The sequence below is a fragment of the Sinocyclocheilus anshuiensis genome, unplaced genomic scaffold, assembly GCF_001515605.1.
Source record: "Sinocyclocheilus anshuiensis isolate Anshui unplaced genomic scaffold, SAMN03320099.WGS_v1.1 scaffold256, whole genome shotgun sequence".
Classification (NCBI taxonomy): Eukaryota; Metazoa; Chordata; class Actinopteri; order Cypriniformes; family Cyprinidae; genus Sinocyclocheilus; species Sinocyclocheilus anshuiensis.
Window position 1 is genome coordinate 801,162 of NW_015558587.1, and position 14,269 is coordinate 815,430.

At 40.3% G+C, this 14,269-nt stretch overlaps 1 protein-coding gene across 1 annotated transcript in view; it reads right to left on the reverse strand.

Annotated features, from left to right (window-relative positions):
• Window positions 1-14,269, reverse strand: part of zfhx3b (zinc finger homeobox 3b) — a 238,114-nt gene that overhangs the window by 194,158 nt on the left and 29,687 nt on the right. The window contains exon 3 of the mRNA XM_016475618.1: window positions 2,834-2,904. The gene's annotated coding sequence lies outside the window, so the exon portion shown is untranslated. The remainder of the gene's footprint in view (window positions 1-2,833; window positions 2,905-14,269) is intronic.

Below are 14,269 nucleotides of genomic sequence, written 5' to 3' on the forward strand. Positions count from 1 at the left end.
GAGAGGCAGCAGGAGGCAGTGCTGAAGGTAAAGCAGTGTGGTGTGGACGTAGAGAAGCGAGCAGGAGCAGCCATTGGGACTGTGTTAACATGCATTCTAATCGCTTTCTAGTTAAGCCGCGGAAGGGAGGGGTGACTAATGAGTCTCGCCGTAAGTATACAAAATCATTTACGGAAAGAGAGAGGGAGTGGGCGAGAGAGGTAACGTATGAACGAAAACAGGCGCAGGTTTGGCCTGGTGAGTAAATGAGCATATGTGTGCGCGGGGGGAGGTGGAGGTGTGTAATCACTGTGGGAGATGGTACACGATTAATTCTGATTGCTTTGTAAATTTAATTATCATTTATTCTCTCTCTAGCCGTGGTTGACGGCGATGGAGTCGCATACCATAAAATTTACCTGCGAACGACTACACCCGATGACTTCTCGCTCATAAGGAGGCCTGCTAAATACGGCGGTGATCACTTCGGAAGGGAATTCATAATGAGAAAACATCATACCGAGAGCAGGTCCAATGCATTTGATAGCCTTGAGGATAATTGCGGGCCACTTTAAGGATTTTGGTGCCTGATCTTTTCGTAAACCCAAACTGTGCACCAATGGATCATGGTGGAACGTTCAAAAATTGGATATCAATCATTGGACGTGCATCAGTCCCTCGCTATTGGAGTACAGACACTTTCAACTTTCTACTGACTGAATATTTGTCTCACTTTTTGGACAAAAGTCTGGATAATAAACAGAAGAGCTGCTGGTCATACAGTGGAGAACAATGGATGAGGCGAGGGCTGTTTAGAAAATCAGGCCTGTCTTGCCACTCAGTCACATGACACACCAGGGGGGATCAGGCACAAGAGCCCAAGGGAGGCCTGTATTGATCCAGACCAAAGTGTATTTCGGCAGCACTGTGGTTTGTGCTCAACTGATGTGCTCAGGGCTGATTGAGGATCAGGCTTGGTCTGCAGGCCATAATGAAGAGAATTGATGCAGGATGTCAGACCACTGATCACCAATCAGTCCCACAATTTAAAACCAAGAGAATGAAGCCCTGTCTTCTATTTCTGTTGAATACCTTTGTGTAATGGAAATGTTCACTTTAACACACACATTTAAGGTGTACACCTCTGGCATGACATCATGCTGGCTGTAGTGCCCTGCGTTGCCAACTAGCATCTGAAACATGGATCTAAACGAGACACAATGATATAAAGACCTATAATACGGAGTTGGAGACAACATTGGACTGTGATTATGATCGAAACTTTGTTCACCCAAAACTTGTCAATAATTACTCAAATTGTTCCAAACCCATATGACTTTCTAGCAGGGTTATCTTGCAGAAGGTCTAAGCTGTTTTTCTCCAGTCTACAAAAGTGAATGATCACCATTGTTAGCCTTGGTCCCCATCCACCTTTATTGTATGGAGAAAAGCAGCTTGGACACTCTGCTAAATATCTCCTTTTGTGTTCCATGCAAGAAAGAAAGTCATACAGATTTGAATCAAAATGAGGGTGCACTTTCATTTTTGGCTGAACTATTTCTTTAAGTTGTTACACAGACACACCGCAGCTTATTAGCGAGATTATGTTACCCGCACCTGATTCATTGCAGTAGGTGCTAAATTAGGGAAATTGAGGTGTGCTGTGGCTCAAAATACCAAAAGCACTTTATTTATACGCACCTAGAAGTTTATATCTTAAATTTAGACTCAAACTTAGGCTGTGGGTTTCATCCACTGACATCTTTCAAAGATGGAGAACACAGCAAATAAAATATATTATTGTGCATTTTTTAATGTTGGATATATATAGTATATTTCTAGAGAAGAATGATATGTATACTTTTTAGTTAGGAAAGGAAAACAAATATTATGTGCAAGCTCTACTTTTCATAAAAGGAATGACCTCATTCTATACTTTCAGATCCGCAAATCCTGTCCTTTTATTTTAAGGAGGGCGAGCCATGTATTTGTTAAGAATGAGAGAAAAAGGCACAATTAATTGGTCAGGAAACCTTAACAAGTCAATAAATTATGGCAATTAGTAAAAACACAACAAAAACGGCTCCCTTGAGACTGTGATGCAGTAAGGCTTCAAAACGAAGGGATCATTAGCAATCTGTGCTAATGCCACAATCAATAAAGGAACAAAAAAATAAAAATAAAAAAACAATGGATGAATGAGAGAATAAAAAGGGAACAGGGTACAGGAAACAAGGAAAAGGGGTAGTACGAAAATATTTAACTTCCTTAGGCTAGTGTTGCAACAGACAAATATGTCAGTGGGCCACAATAGAGTATATGTGCACACCTGTGAGTGCAGGACTGTGTGTGAATAAAATGATCAATAAGAGCCTCTGGCAGTGTGTGTCTGCCAGTAAGTTAGCACTACATTACGACTGGATTACAAGGAGATTCCGTTGCAATGTGCGTGCGTAAGTCCTGCTGAGGGAGCCTCGGTTTGGCCCTGAGACAGGCAGTCTGCAGTCCACCTGTGTGTGTTAAGCACATACCAGCTGTAACAGTTCAGACTCATATGTTTGCTACTCATCGCGGAATTTCTGTCTGTGAGAGATAGGCTAATCTTATCTAAACACTGGGGTAAAGACCTGAGAGGCCACTGTAAGTTCAAACGCGAGTGTGTTTTTCAGATTCCCTGCCATTTTTGTAGTAGAATAGAGTGTGATTGGATCTCTAGTTCCGATTTGATAGGAGAAGTTGTGATGTGACGCTGTCACTCATGTCCTGTGTGCGGTCTAAACGGGTGTAAAGACTCATGTTAGCCTCATTCACTCAGGTGCTGCTGGGAAATCTGTGCGGGAGTGGGCGTACGTACCGGCAGGCCACCGGAGATCCAGTAGTGTGCACCGTTCAAACGCTGTCTCCCGTCACAGAGTGGATCCAAACCTAGAACACAGACACACAGACATACAGAAATACAAAGAAAGACGTGTGAGACATAAAAGAAACAGCTGCATTGGGACAGTATTAGGAATTGAGTGACAGAGCTTCTCAGAGGCGCGAGCTTGTGCTCTCACATTTTCTGCACCCAGACCTGGTCTAAATGTGCTATTACTAATTCATGTTTATTAATGCAGCGATGTGTGAAGGTGGCAGGGACAGATTGCTGCTGTTGCTGCGGTGCATGTTTGCATGCGCAACGTCAGCTTGGGAATCATGGGAACTCTATCTCGCACGCTCAGAAGCACATACGCACATGTAGAAACAGCTTGACTGCTAACTGTTGATGCCAGGTTGCATGTGTTTCTCAGTGCTGCTGGCACAGATCATTGGTGAGGTAGCAGGAGGGTTGGAGGAGGGGCCGCTGATGGCCCCTGCCAAGGCCCTCTATTCCCAGAGCCTCTCACCCCCCTGTGCCCTTGGGCATCTGTTGTAGAGTTATTGTTTTCACTGGCACACAATTAGCAACATTACACATTTATTTAGCCCTGCTCTAATGCTCCATAATTAGCTTCAGGTCCTAAACAAGCACCATTCTCCCCTCCGAGGCGGTCGCAGTCTGCCGTGATTCAGCACAAGCGAGGGAACGTGGGACAGAAAAGTGGAAGAAAGAGCGAGAAAGAGAATTACTAGAGTTGCTAGCAGGGCCGGCTTGTGTGTTGGCTCAGCATTTCTTAAGAGCTCTTTAGGGGCCTGTTGGCTGAGCAGTGCGTGCGTACAGGGAGGAAAGGGCAAACACGGAGTGGTTACACTTTTATAGAATGCTTTGTGGAAAAACACCCCTGACACACACCTCAGCACTGCAGCCCTGTTTGTCATAGGGCCCAAGGGGCCACACTGGCCTCTCACATGACTGTGAGCAATGACCTTCCAGGGCAGCAGTTTAAGAGAGTACGGCAACCCCACCTCCTCTCCTGTGCTGCTCTCTGGGAAATGGAGTCTCACGCCAGCACAGATATCTAAATTGCTATTAGATTTTTTTAAAGATTTTCATACTGTTTTATGATTACAGCAACCAGTAACTGAGGTTAGTTTTTGTTATTTGTCATGAAATGTTCTTAACCGATTGCTATAACTTTTTTTTTTTTTTTTGCCAGGAATTGCCGTTAATTTTTTGGCATGAACACCATTAGATTTGACATTTTTTTTTGACAGATTTTTGCCAATAATATTACAATAATTTGCATTAGAACTGCCATTGGAATTTGTAAAGAATTCCCAACAATTGCCATTCATTTTTTTGGCTTTAATTCCATTGGATTTCACACATAATTGGCACTGGATTTTTGCCAACAATATCCACTGGATTTTTTCCAATAATATCCAACAACTGTCATTAGATTTTACAATTTGTCTTGAAACATTTTCCACTAATTGCCATTGCTTTTTTTTTTTTTTTTACCAGAAATTGCCATTACATTTTACCAATAATTTGCATTAGAGTTGCCGTTGGATTTTGTCAAGAATTGGCAATAATTGCCATTTGATTTTTGCCAGTAATATCCATTAGATTTCACCTGGAATTTCCATTCAGTTTTGCAATTAAAATATCAAAGTAACTATTGTTAGATTTTAGAATTTGTCATGAAATGTTCTCCACTACTTGACTTTTTTTTTTTTTTTTGCCAAGGATTGCCTTTCGATTTTTTTAACCAATAATGAGCATTAGATTTTGCCATTTGATTTTATCATTAATCATTATTGCATTTTGACAAGTATTGCAAATAATTGCAATAATTATTGAATGAATAATGTATTTTATTAGGTTTAACACATAATTGACATTATTTTTTTTGCCAGTAACACCCCTTATATTTCACAATAAATTTATATTTTTTTTATAGTTAGATTATGCAATAATTGTTGTTAGATTTTAGATTTTGTCAAAGTGTAAAGAATTCCATTACATTGTACACGTATTGCCATTACATTTTTGCCAATAATATTCATTAGAGCCAAGAATTATTTTTATTTAGAGTAACTGCCATCTGTTTTGGTTAGTGTATATACTATAGTTTGCTGGCAAAAAAGAAAAAAAAAAAAAAAAGAAAAGAAAAGTGCAGGTCAACACTTTTTTTTTGTGCTACTGAAAAGGAAAAAAAATATATACATATATATATAATAATGTATGGAAAAATCTTATGTACCTCAGTTGTCCAGAGTGAAGCCGATGGCTCATGTTTGTATATGTATATTGTTTATGGAAACAAAGGTCAAAACCAAGTTCAAGTCAATGTGCATATTGCATACATATTCATGCGCCGGCTATATCAATCTATTTCAGCTGAGGCTAGTGGGAGGAACCCGCTGATGAGGTCAAAAGGGACACAGTCACATGAATATCAGAAGCGCACATGCACAGCTGCATCGTATCTGGATGCACTCATTACAGAATAAGTAAATAAACTCAAAGGTTGACATACAATTCCAAAATGCTGGTCGCAAAACTGAATTCATAATGTTGTCATGTGAAATTCATTCAAAGAATGAGCTATTTTCTCAGACGTCATTCTGAAAAGACAATACTCAATGGAATCGAATTAAAGCATCGCATTTATGAAATGGGAAAGGTCCATGTCCCCAGAAATCACATCCAGCAAAACTGACCTCTGACCTATTTCATTTTAGCATGACTGCCATTATCCAGCAGAAAATTAGAAACGTCCTGCTATTGTCTGGTCCCGCGGCGGGGGCGTGGTTATGAAAAGATAAACGCAGCGTCTACAAAAGAGCAGCAACTGCACAGATTCAAGAGTCTTAAGAGAAAAACGACAAGCTACCAGGCTGAGGTACTGGTTTGATGAGCATTTGTGTGTGTACATATGTGTGTGTTTAGGTTTATGCTGTGTTATTTGAGGAATAGCTATGCAATTTAGCAAAATTTCGCAAAAAAAGATTGGACGTGTGTCCTTACGATTATATTTGTGGTTTTTCATTTGAAACCAAAAATAAAGAGGATGAATCATCTAAATTTGAGACATTCAAGTGCCAAGAAGGAAGGGAGAAAAGGGGATGTCTCTCTGGTCTCCATGGGCAACCAGGGTTATGCTGTCTTTTTGTGTAAACATGAGGAGAATAAGGACAAAGCGTCTGTTGGTAACAAAGCCATTACATGTCAATGAGTGAAGAGGTGACACGGTTCCACGCAGCTTCACTGCATGGAAGCGTCCGGATCGCTCACACTTTCCCCCATAAATATGCAAACGGATGTAATGTCCCTTTCTTCAATATAGATCAACAATAAAAACATCACTGCATCAGTGCACGCGTTCAAAATCTGAATATATAAAAGTAAAAATGTGCTTTTTGTGCTCCAAAACAGCAGGGTATCAGACGTCCCGTCTCACATATGTATCTCTCAAATATGTGAATATATTAGTCATATTTTTGGCTTTTCAAAATGCGAATCGCTGTCCATTCTAATGCACATGTGCGAGATGCGAGGGGCACAGGACGCAGACGTTTCAAATGTTATATTTCCATGATTGCTTCTTGCTCCCCATTTCCTGTCTATTGTGCGGGTGCAAGAGGCATTGTGTAGAGCGTCTGTGCACGCGCGGGGCGGGTCGGTTCAGAAAGGACATCCCCCTGGGAGCTCGGAGCAGCCCCATCTTTTATTAATCAGAGGCCCCTGTGCCACACGCTTGTCACATTTAACAGCCTCAGATGGAGATGTGGCTCTGGGTTGGGTGCCTCCGCTCGAGCCGAGGAGGCCGTCTAGAACGCGTGTGAGCGGGACGGTGGGGGTTTGGGTGCGGACCCATCATGCACCTCCATCACCCAGCTATTGGGCCGAATCACAATACAGCAAATTACCTTCTGCTGACAAGAAAAAATGAGCAGGTCTTCTGTATGGGGGGAAAAAAGGATTGTCAAGAAGAGGTGACACATTGATTGCTTAGTATGCGTATCCTGAGGGCCCGGGGTTCGCAGTCTTCCTCTTCTATATAAATGTAGAAGCAGGGGAACGGAGCAGGTGGAGTGAAGGAGAAATTGAAATGCCATGTTAGATTGGAGGGTCTGCTCTCAAACCATGCGGCCCAACCAACAAACGCACGAACACAAAGGTCTCGCGCGTGCGGATGAAAAGGTAAAGTCCGTGTCGTGCACTCAGGGCTCTAAGATGTCATCTCGACACCCTTCTCTTTTTTTGCCTCGTTCGTCCTCTTTCACCCCCCTCCCCTCGTCTCATGTATGTCGTAGCTCAGACGAATCAGTGTCAGCGGTGTTGAGAGCACTTACTGTCAACCCCAGCGCCCCGGGCCACGCCACTGATGGACACAAACTATAAAATATCACCCCCCTAGGGAGACATTGTTCAAACTCTTCCCCCACAGCCCTGAGGTGAATAGCTCACTCTCTTTTTCACTTTCTCTCAGTCTGTGCATCTGGTTTTGCGTGTCGATTCGCATGGCTGTGAAGCCAAAATCCAGTTTCTTTGGGACTGGGCTATTGAGATACAGCGGTGGAGCTCAAATCTTTCAAATTGTCGGACTTCCACGCTGGAGCTTAGTTAAATGACACAACAGGAATCACAGATCTGAGACCTCTGACAGCTGAAGACTAGAAGACAAAAGCAGAAATCTTGATGTCCACTCCAGGTTTAAATAATGTAGAAGGGTGCATGCTGGGATTGCCATCAATCCCAGTCTCTGATGACGGCACTTATTTCAGCTGATAAGTGGAGTAGAAAGCGAGAGGGAGCCGAGGCAGACAGGAAAGGAGGGATGAAGGGAGGGGGAAAGGAGAGAGACGCCACCCAAAACAACTCCTCCAGTCTATATGGGTCACTGGGCTTCAACTCTCCTTTTTGCATCCACAAGGTCAACAACTAAATCACTCTCTCTGCTGAAGTGTCCATGTGTCTATATGTATGTGTGAATAAATGTGCATAAGTGTCATGACCCTCATTATTATTAATATTAGTTTTTCATTAAAAATGCAATTCAAATGGCATATTTTTGGGGGGCGTAGTCAAAAATGTCAGGATGATACAACTGTCCTGATATCATAAAGAAGATAAATAAATACATATATAATTTTTTTTTCTGAACAAAAGTAATCAGCATAATCATTTAGCATTTCTTAAAAATGCTTATTAATATTTGGAAAACAGTCCAATCCAGTCCTTATCATGGACATGCTTACACATCATTGACTCATAAAGGGTCGATATCAAAGCAAATATGTTAATTTATATCTAATATTAATTCTAATGCATCAGAAAAACACAGAGATGTACACACTCGCCTTACACATTAGCACAAAGAAACCTTGTGCATACCGAGTCAAATATTGACAGTTGATTTCTAGTTCTCTGGAAATCTGTCTGTTGCCACTTGACTTATTGAATCAAGCCATATTAGCAGGTAAACGTCAGAAAGATTAGTGTGCATTAAGATGCTGGCAGCTGCTACTGGCGCTGCATTATATTGTGTGTGTGTGTGTGTGTGTGTTGGGGAAACTGTTCTAATTGGACCTGTTTACTGCACACAGTAAATTCTGGGTTTAGGTCTTGAGTGGGCGGGAAGAGGCGAACACTCTAAATGCACTGGAGCACGAGCAAGTCACTGATTGCAATTTCTTCCTCTCTTTCCTTTTCCTTTCCTTTCTTCCCTTCTGATCAGCCTGGCTTAGCAGTCTCACAGGAGCCCATCTATCTAATGATAATGTGAGAGTCAAGCTGAACTACATAACAAGCTAACTTGTCCAAAAGTCCTCATTACACATAAACAGCATGATATATCTATATGCAAACCATCAATAGTTATGTGCTTTAAAAAACTGACAGGTTAATTCTTCAATTTATAATGAGTCATTCAGGCAGTGTTTAATGGGGTTATTTCAGCAAATAGAAGGTTATACACACAAAAGCCATAAATAAATATAATGAAATTCTTGAAAAGAAAGGTTATTGGCATATTGTTGAGATATTTCTTAAAAGTTCACTGCTTATTAATACTTAGATATGTGATATATGTTTGGGTGTGTGTAATTATAAAAAAATGCAATCAAAAATACTGTAAATTGTACAAAATATTTATGTGTATATATATATATATATATATTTTTTTTAAATTTATTTATTAATTTTTTTCCTCAGCCATAGTGTCACAACAAAACTTCAACTCTGTACTAAAACCTAATGAGCAGCCTTACTGGCTACATAGGCAGCTACCTTCTAAGGGAACATCTTAACCTGGTTCATAAAAATTAACCATGGTTTTATTGTAGTAAAAGTGTAGTAATCATGTTGTTTTTTATTACCATTTGTATTACCAAAGTTATTACTACAATTAATAAAATTACTACAAATACCATGGTTAAACTATGGGTAATATAACAAAACGGTTAAATGGTTAATTTGTGGTTACCATGGTTTAACTATACTAACCATGTTTTTTTTTTGTTTGTTTTGGTTATACAAAACACAACACTACTATGCATAAATGTACAAAAAATATTGGCTAAAATAATCTAAATTTAATTACACTGATTGAACTAGGGTTTTGTTACACTTCTGTATGCAATGAAATTCACTATGTATTCTTCTTTAGACATTGTCTACCATTCGGGATTATTTATTTATTTATACCCCAATGAGGTATCCCATTATGTTTCTGTCTACGTAAATTATGAAATAGCCTTCAGGTTGGAAGTTATTCCATAGCATACTGTAGGCAGTGATGCGATCTAGGTTGGCAGCTTACCTAAGAAGACTAAGAAGGTTCAGACTGCAGGGTTTCCATCAGAGATGCCCTTCCATGGATGTAGTAGGGTGAAGAGAGAAGGTGGTAGTTGCCTCAGCAACAGTATACAAGGTTGGAGGACACGAGTGTCAGCCTTGACTGGTGATGACTGCAGTAAGTGTGTGTGTAGGTTAAGGCAGGTGATGTGAGTTCTGAGCGATGAGATACTGTTCTTCGAGGTGACCTTTCTACCTGTAACCCAAACGTCTGCTATCAGCACCGTCCTCCCTGTGCCAGGCCCGTGGTGAGTCGACACCGAGGCCGGCGCCCAGAGACTCATCCATAATTCCTGATGAGCGTAATGCCATCTCCGCTGGCTGGGGGAGCTTTACTGTAAAAAACGGCCATAAAAATCTAATAAATACCCCACAGCATCCGTCACACCAGCCATTTTTTGAACGCTATTATTAGTAATTTTTTGAATCCACTCTGGCAGTGGGCCACACACAGGCTCATAACAAAGTGGCGACCTAATGTGTCGCGAAGCAGTTCAAGAGGCGGACGACGGAGGCCAGGCGGAAGAGCCACACTCTGGAAAGACCTGACACGACAGAGAAAAAGAGGGCCATTAAAAATCAGACTCCCTAATAAATGCAGCACCACTAAAAAATAATGGCTGGCTTGTGATGAGGGTCAGCCTTGTTTGCGAGCTCATTCTCCGCGTTCATCTTCTGCACCGTTGTCGCCCTGCGCCGACACGAACTGCATTCGAATGCAAATAGCAACATCCTGTTTCTCATCTGTAAATGGGCAATTAGTACGGACACTTTTTGTTTTAAATGCTCCATCTTTTATTGTTATTGAAATGTCAGAGTCTTATTTAGCTGTGAGATGAATAATAAATAAGGCGTAATTACTGTCCTAAATGAGCTGCATGGGTCAGTCTCTCTCCTTCTCTCCCTAATTAGATGTTGTAATTAGTTTTTCTGATAGATCAGGAAGGTCTGGGGGGCCCTGGTAAGTGCGTGAGGGGTGAGACAACTTTGTACAGCCCCTCGTGTGCTGTTCATTAATGCCATAGCTGTGGGTGAAGCTCTTTTATGACCCTCCTCCCCTTCCCACAAAGACGTGACCAACCAGATCAACCAGCGGACCCTCCACACAGGAACCATTGAGCTCATTTACAGCCTCAAATATGATAATAATATTTCAGTCTTTCTACTTTAAAATTGCACAGTTATTTAAATGTTACTTGCCATTTCTTTGCAATTATTTGCAAAATTTACTAGCAATTTCTAAGTGAAAATGTATAGCCTAAAACATGACGTTAGCTGCAAATTTCGCAGCTGTAATGCTTTTCACAAGGCTAGCTATAGTGTAATTTTTTTTTCGAAGAGTATGTTTTTCTACTTTAGAACTGCATGTTTATTTCAGTGTGTTACTTGCTATTTTTTTTTATAATTTCTTAGTGAAAAGTTATAACCTCAAATATGATTTTAGCTAGTAATGTTGAGGCTGCAAAGCTTCTTGCATGACTAGCTATGCAAATCATGTCTCCAAATGTCAAACTAAATTTTTAGGTTTTCTTAAGTCAATATTAGTAGTGCTTGCCCATGCAAAACATTACACTGCAAGGTGTTTGCCAAGATAGTTGTCAAGTTGGTTTTTGGGTGCTAGGGTTGTTGTTCAATACCACATAAAAATACTACATAAATACTACATAAAAATCATAAGGTTGTTTGCTTATAATAGCCTGACTCTCCTAAAGCTGCACAAGTATCATGTCCGTGGTGCAAACAATGCAGGACAGTGTACATTTATGTCCTGTTGGAATGATCACATTTATGAGTTTGCAGTCCCACTATCAAGTTGTAACTACCAAACTTGGGACTTTTTTTAAGCTTTAATATTTTTGAGCTGCAGGGTGAATAAATTAAGGAAAATTAAATAGGCAATTTTTATATTAATAATATCTTACAATAATATTTAGCTACACTTTTAAGATGTCCTTGTTAAAATGTAATGATACATTCAAGTACTGAGTAATATTAATTAACAGCATGTACTTACTATAAGTTTGATTTATGGTTAGTTGCATGTAATTACGCATAATTTGCTGTTATTGCTATAGTAGGAACATGAATTGGTACCTAATATGTATTGTATTAACACCAAAAAAAAAAAAAAACACTCGAATGAACTCATATCATGCAGGAATTGAGATTTCTTAACTGGTAAGTAGAAACTTCCTAGGAGGACTTGAATTCAAAATGAATAGTTTGTGTGAAGGTTTTCAAAAAACTAAAGTATGAGTAATAGTAAAAGTGACGTGTGTATTTGCCAGAACCACTGGCAAGCCGAGAGGTGAAGAGAAATGAAGTGCCTAGAAATAGAAACAAACAGGACACGTATTGAGATGCATGAAGGAAGTATTAGGCAGACAAAGAAATAGAAAGGCAAAAAGACAATTAACTTGAGTGCCCCAGGTCAACACCACTAACTAAACGTGTCCTGCTGTGGGAAATAAAACAGCGAGCCGCACATTTGTGGCTGTGGCTTTATACGGATCCGATCTGGTCTGGTAAAAATGTCTACCCAGTTCTAATTATAGAAGGCCTTACACACTTCAAGACGACACACACATACACACACAACCTCCCCCCCAACACCTTTCCCTTTACCTCCTTTCTCTTTCTCTCTCTCTTTGCAACTCACTGTTGGCCAGGCTACACTACACATCTCTCCCTAATCAGCAGGCTTGCCTCACAGACCCGTTGCCATAGTAATATGCTGGCTGGTCGACATGGCAACCGCTCTGAGGTCCACTATTAAAATGATGAGAGAGGGAGCGAGAGAGACTGTCCAAGATAGTGCAGGGGCATAGAAATATGAGCGAAGAAGGGAAAACGACAAAGAAAAAGGAATAAGAGGGGATTCGGGGGAGGGGAACGGAGGAACACTGCACATGCCATTATGTTTCACGTAGCTTGATAGAACGCGACGAAACAGTGCCATTAAGCTAATGCATGACGTCAGTGGATTTACAGCTCACACGCATAAATTCATACACATGAGACATGCCTGTGCACTCTCCTCTTAATCTAGAGAAAGCCATCGTAAACTAATATAGCGTTTTATTTAGCTACTTAGGTCATTATTGCCTGTATACTTCAGACACACCTGTAGTATGAATTCATATTTATGAAATATACAGACGTTTTTATGGACTGCAGGACCATTATCGTTACAAGCCACAATATGATTACAAGTCGCAATATATGGGCGATCAAAATGACATGAGGGTTGGTGGTCTCAAAGGCACCATCAAAATCATACAATCAGACTTAGCTAAAGAAAGAATAAGAGAGTTAAAGTATTCCAGGTTAAATACAAATTAAGGTATATTCATGCCATCTGTGGCATATGGCATATCATATATTGTGTATATATTCAGTAAATAAGTAGACAAATTGTTGAAATTAATAAAATAATAAAGCTTCTATGGTCACACGGTCAGAAAGAGGGAGACAAATGGGTAACAAAAATGCACAAATAAAAGTATATCGGTTGCCTTACATATATAATTTCCAACCTGTTTTTACAAGCTAAAGTATGTAAAAACAGGTTGGAAATTATATATGTAAGGCAACCAACATACTTTTATTTGTGCATTTTTGTTACGCAATTGTCTCCCTCTTTCTGACCGTGTGATCATAGAAGCTTTATTTAGCCTTGAATATTCTGAATAAAGCATATAATACCAAGACAATTCCATTCCATGCAGTATAGCTGTGTTTCTCCCTCGACTGTTTATGCAAACGTGTGTAAGTCATTCTTCTTGATTTGTTGGTGTGTGCTGAAAGCAATTTCACAATTTCAAACTACAGTAAAAACCCCAACAGTCTGGCTCTGGCTTTGCCTGAACTGTATAAATATATAGGTTATTTTTGACACAAATCAATCTAAACAGAATATGAAGTTTGACTCATCAGCTCTGTCTGACTTCCTCTCCTTTCTACTCTTTGTTTATCTGTCTGTCCCTGTTCCTCTGCATCCTGTCTTATCTTCCTCTCCCTCTTCTATCCCGGTTCCACTCATTCACTTTCTCTCCCCCTATGTCCGGTCGTGTCTATCTCTTCCTCATAAAAGTCATGTCACAATGAGTGGATGCCAGTCGGGTTTCAAACACACTCAGGCAGTTTGTGTCAGCACACGTGACATTCCAGACAGGCTCCGTCTCATTGAGCCGGGTTTTATGAACGATCTCTCATTGATGTCTCTCTGTCATCTCACATTACCACACTAGTGCACCATTCACTGACAATTACAATGAGTTTAAACAGAGTAAGAAAGTGCGTCATTCTCTTAATGCAATTACAGGATGTATACGCACAGAAAACACACACACACAAACATGTATTTGTATGCAACAGGGTGAGAGAGCGAGCGGAAAATGTTAATTTATCATGCAACACATGTCCCAGGCCTACCCTCACCCAATCTGACACTGGAACTGGACAGGAGAAAAGTTGGATTCATCCTACATGACTTGATATATCTTCAATAAGACATCTGCAGCACAGAATGTGAAAAAGTAATGTTTTCTTTAGTTAGGTATAAAT